The sequence below is a fragment of the Delphinapterus leucas genome, chromosome 6 (assembly GCF_059928025.1).
Source record: "Delphinapterus leucas isolate spDelLeu-1000000601 "Yukka" chromosome 6, BTC_Dleu_Yukka2, whole genome shotgun sequence".
NCBI classification, from domain to species: Eukaryota; Metazoa; Chordata; class Mammalia; order Artiodactyla; family Monodontidae; genus Delphinapterus; species Delphinapterus leucas.
The window spans coordinates 21,280,128-21,285,890 of record NC_143134.1 but is presented as its reverse complement, the minus strand read 5'-3'; the positions used below and the strand labels follow the sequence as shown (position 1 = coordinate 21,285,890).

The 5,763-nt window shown below is 42.5% G+C and overlaps 1 pseudogene; it reads left to right on the top strand.

Annotated features, from left to right (window-relative positions):
* The first annotated feature begins 2,437 nt into the window (after window positions 1-2,437).
* LOC111185326 (tyrosine--tRNA ligase, mitochondrial pseudogene) lies at window positions 2,438-3,624 on the top strand (annotated as a pseudogene).
* The last annotated feature ends 2,139 nt before the right edge of the window (window positions 3,625-5,763 follow it).

Below are 5,763 nucleotides of genomic sequence, written 5' to 3'. Positions count from 1 at the left end.
TTGTTAGGGGCAGGCCATGTAATTAGTCTGGGGTCTAATCTGAAGACTTAGCCATTTTAGTTTCAGGACAGAGAGAGAACAGGAAATCCCACTGGGGAATCCAAGCTCGAGTCATACACTCCAAATCAGTTTTAACAGAGAGGGCTGGGTTAAGCCCTTGTGGCAAGGCTGTGTTAGGTTAACAGCTGATCCACAGTAGAAGAGTATTTTGATTCCTATTTGGTTTTCCACCTTGTGTATATATCTTATACATTGTGTATAGGGAACCCCAGTGGAGATGAAGTGAGGAGTAAGATTTTCAATCCTCTGCCCTATTCCCCAAAAGAGAGGTTAGTTTTTAGTTCATTTGATCCATTCATATGTAAATGTTCATTACTCAGTTGACATACGTTTCTAAAATTTAAAATAAGTATGGGCATGAGACAGAGGTTTGGAAATATTCAGATAGGAATTTAAAACAAGGCATTGGATGATACCATCTAGGTAGAAGGTAGATGAGAACTTAGGACAGGGCTCTAGGGAACCTCCCAGTGAGAGACATATTGCTGTTGCTCTTGAGATATTCTACCACTATTCATCGGACACCTGCAACTATGTGGGCCCTCTCCCCTTACCTTAGGCCTGAGCCAAAGTTATTAATAGAAGCTTAACTTTAACCCATTAGATAACCCTTTACTGCAGTATCTATTCTACCGGGTACTGGAAGAGATTGGTCAGAAAATGACACTGCAAAGCCACTGCAGCTCGGTAACCTTTTTTTTAGTCACCAATTCTACCTGGATTTCAACAAGAGAGATGAGGAAAAAAGGTGCAATTATCTCCCTTGATTTACACTTCCTGAAAATATAACTCAATCTTTAAAGCCTGCACTCTTTTATTTCTTATTTGATCCTTTAAATCCTGTTCAAACGAAAATATAGTGATATTTTCTTATTTTAGCTCTCTTCTGAAGCGACCTTGAAAAGCTAAAGAAGATCTTACAGTACTTTCTTTTCTTGGGGTCTTGGTAAAAGAGGGTGAAAATGCTGACTTGTCAGCTAAACAGCATCGGATGGTTACAAATGAATGCAGCCCTTCTCAGGGGACAAGACTGTATCCAGGCAGAGGCTGGCAGCCCTACAGCACTGCACATAAATGAATGATGCACTGCAGATAAAATGGGAATCAACCTGTTTTCTGGGCAGCAAGCCCGTTCAAGGAAGAAATTGTGCTCTTTCCTGGAAGCGCGCCATCCTCCTTGTCTGCATTCCCCAAATGCCTTTCATTTCTTCAAGAAAATATCAAATAAAGGACTGGCCTCAACGAAGAAGCCACTGCCCTACAGCGGGGGACTCTGACCTCTCCAAGCAGTTATCAAACTGCATTTTCTGAAGACAGAATCAGCTCCAACGATTTAGACATATTGGGAATGTTTGTTTCTTTACTGATTCATTTCAAAAGATGTTTATAAAACATCCCAAGTAAATCTGACTGAGAACATTTATGTCTATTTTCTAGCATTTGGAATGTTGACGGTAGCTTTAAAATCTGTGATTCTGTAATAACGAAGATCTTAAAGACAAAAAAGGTTTTAGAGCACTTTGAGTCTAGTGACGTAATTTATCCCTACCAGGAAATTTCCTTTACAGCATTCCAGGAGGTATTTTCCTTTGCAGTGTTCCTGGAAAATTCTGCTTTGTCCAGGGACAGGAACCCTACCCACTATAAGACAGCTCATCTCTTTGATTCAAAGTTCTAACTAGCAGAGTTCCTCCTGATAGGAAGCCAACATGTACATTACCTATCTTCCCCCATCCTGCCACTCTGTTGAATCCTACCTGCTCTTCTACAGGAGAGTGTTCACATATTCCAAGGCTGCTTCTGATAGGCTGCCATGTTGTGGTCCTTTTCCTCAGGCAGGTGGTCTGGAGCCCCAGGCCCTTCAGGAGTCTTGCGCCTGGGGCTGCGTGAGGCTCACTCCGGCGCTCAGGGGTGGCCGGCGGTGCAGGAGTCCGGGGGTCTGTTCAAGAAGTTCTCCCCTGGGCTCCCCTGGTGGCGCAGTGGTTGAGAGTCCGCCTGCCAATGCAGGGGCCACGGGTTCCTGCCCCGGTCTGGGAAGCTCCCACATGCCGCGGAGCGGCTGGGCCCGTGAGCCATGGCCGCCGAGCCTGCGCGTCCGGAGCCTGTGCTCCGCAACGGGAGAGGCCGCAACAGTGAGAGGCCCGCGTACCGCAAAAAAAAAAAAAGTTCTCCCCCAAAAGGGGTATGAAGATAGAATTGCCAGAGCTCTTCCACTGTGGCAAGGCGGGAAGCTTTCTCCAGACCATCTACTGTGGCCTCATCCCACGGCCGACTTGTTGCCTCTCGTGGGCCATCTCCTGGCGCAGCTGCGCCCCTTTACCTACAAAGCGATTGCGCAGGTGGGAGGGGCCATTGCGCCTGCGCAGAGGGTTCCAGCAGCTGATCAGCATTTCTTTGCTGATGATCGGACCTGCAGCTTCACAGCGCAGTACTACGGCCTTCCGAGCAGCTGTGGGCGGACGCTTGCGCATGAGCATCCAGACTCGTCGGCACTAGAGCCCTGAGATCATGAGGTCGAAAGAGTTCTTCTTATACTGAATGCTCCAGGCCTGTGAACGAGTTCTTCTTATACTGAATGCTCCAGGCCTATAACTTCTACTACCTGTTCCAGCGTTATGGCTGTTGATCCGGCTGGGTGGATCTGATGAGCTAAGCAATCTCATGTCCGGGTATGATTTCATCCACAAGATGACTGGAGAAGACGTATTTGGAATCACTGTTCCCCTAATTACAAGTGGATCAAAACCATGAAAGTCATCTGACAGTGCTGTTTGGCTACACGGAGTTAAGATACCTCCCTTTGAATTGTATCAGTTGTCAGGCAGCAAGATGATTCAATAGAAAGGTACCAAAAGCCCTTCACTTTTCCACCCCTTCCAGAGATTAATGACATAATGCAGCAGCATGTCACAGAGCCAGAAAACCGGCGTCCTCAGAAACGACTTGCTGCAGAAGTAACAAAGTTTGTTCGTGGACCAGAAGGGCTGGATTCTGTGAAAAAGTATACACAAGCCCTTTGCCATAGTAGGATACATGCACTGGAGGTTACGTCTGATCAAGAGTTAAAAGAGTTGTTTAAAGAAGCTTCATTTTCTGAAGTAGTTCTTAACCTTGCAACAAGTGTCCTAAATATAAGCTGCAAAACAAATGCCATTCCGCGTGGTCCACGAGGGCACCGGCTAACAGAAGGTGGCGCTGGTATTAATCACAGACAAGCAACAAATCCTGAGAGTGCTAGCTGTTGGACCACATATACTTGAGAATGGACTTTCATTCTTAATAATGGAAAAGGAATTTCTACACTATAAGACGGCTTCAGCTATGAGGAGAAACCCTGGTGGTTCAAACAAACATCCATCATTCATTCTCAAGATATAAGAAGGAACTTATACGTTTGCTTATGCTAATCAGAACAACAAAGAATGGAGTATACTCTAGGCTTCACACTGTAAGTAATTTCATTTTTTTATAAGGGCATTTTTTAAAATTTATTTATTTATTTATTTATTTTTGGCTGTGTTGGGTCTTCGTTTCTGTGCGAGGGCTTTCTCTAGCTGCGGCGAGCGGGTGCCACTCTTCATCACGGCGCGCGGGCCTCTCACTATCGCGGCCTCTCTTGTTGCGCAGCACAAGCTCCAGACGCGCAGGCTCAGTAGTTGTGGCTCACAGGCCCAGTTGCTCCGCGGCATGTGGGATCCTCCCAGACCAGGGCTCGAACCCGCGTCCCCTGCACTGGCAGGCAGACTCTCAACCACTGCTCCACCAGGGAAGCCCAGTAATTTCATTTTTATGTAAGCTGGTTTATACATAAGGTGTTTGTGTGATGATGAAATATTTTATTTCCTGATCTGCAAACACCAACAACCATGATTTCCTGGGTTAATCTTTTTTTAAAATTATACTTTATTAAAAAATTAAATTAAGTCTTTTTTATCCTAAAAAAAAACCCAATGCTTCTCATTTTACAGAAGCACAGCATCCATACTTACACATGTATTATGAAGGATATGCCTGCAGTGAAACTGACCAGTACAGCACACTCCCTACAGTACTGCACTTGTGCAATAAATGTTAGCGTCTCTTTGATAATAACCTCTGAAATTTGAGTAGCACTTGATAATTTCAAGGGACTTTTTGACATACTCTCTTAATTAAATAACTCCACAAAGTGAGGAGGAGGGTGTTATGATCTTCATTTCTCATTTGAGGATATCTGTTCATTCCACAAATATGTATTACATGTATGACATGTGCCATACACTGTTCTAAGCATTCAGATTGACACTGAGAAAGCAAGACATCTATTCAAGCTCATGCAGATTCTAAGGGGGGAGATTCAGGACCCTACATGCAGATCTTCATGTCAAATCTCATTGTCTTTCTATCACATAAGTCATCATGTTTCTCCAGAGGTGGAAGAAGACAGGGCTCCATAGTCCTGGGCAGTGAGGGTTTAGTGAGAGACAAACAACTCTATTTATTGGTACAAAAGCATCCAGTCAGCTTTTTAGTAGCCCACTCTTAAATAAGAATTTACAGTCAACAATTATCACATATTTGAGGAAAATCGTATTATAAAAGACAGAAATCACATAAAGTAACAGGAAGGACACAGAGATAGTACAGGGAGAAAAAAAAACGTTTTTAAACCTATATTAATACCTTCCAAGAGATAAAAGATATTACATCCATGAAGCAAAAACAGGGTGCTTCAAAAAAAAATATTAAGAGAAGAGCCAGAAAGAGATGTTAAGAATTAAAAATGAGGGAAAAAACCCCGTAAATTTGAAGAATTCTCCCAGAATGTAGAACCAAAATATAAAGAGTTAGAAAATGGAGAGAAAAGATAAGAAAATTGGACTTTTCCAGAATGTCCATCATACACACATAGGAGTCACAGAAAAAGTGGACAGAGAAAATAGAAGGTAAGAAATTATCCACGAGGTAACTGGAGAAAGTTTCTCAGACTTGTAGGATGTGAGTTTCCAGACTGGAAGAGCCCATTTCGTGCTCAGCACAATAGATGAAAATAGAACTACGCTAGAACCCCTGAAAAATTTCAAAAGACTGGATATTAAGAAAAGATTCTAAAACTTCCAGAAAGAAAACTGGTTTCTTGCAAAGGATCAAGAATCAGATGATGTCAGATTACCCAGTAGCAATAATGGAAGTCAGAGGACCATGGAACAATGCTTTCAAAAAGAAATTACTTTCAACCTAGAATTTTAGTCAACCAACTTTCAATGGAATAAAAGGGGAGAAAAAAAGACATTCTCAGATACTTTTTTAAAAAGCTACAAAATCTGGAAAGTAGGGTGTTCAACACAGCAGCTGTGTGTGTCAGTCCACGTTGGAGCATGTCAAAAAAAATCCTGGGATATTTATTTTTTAAAAAGATATTTAAAAATAACTAATGAATCTGAACATATTGGGAGATTTACATCACTGAGAGAGAATTTGGGTATAACTTAATGATAGGTGCATACAAACTAAATCAAATGGTGAAAAGACAATTATTAACTCTAGGGAGAACAAAAATATATCGATGAGAAACAGAAAGCAACTATGGTATATATACAGGGCTCAGCTATAACGTATGTTTTACAATGTGAAGATGAAATGTTTATGTCACCCAGTGGTTCCCAGAGTGTGGTCCCTCGGCCAGTCCAACAGCATCACGACATCACCTAGAAATTTGTTTGG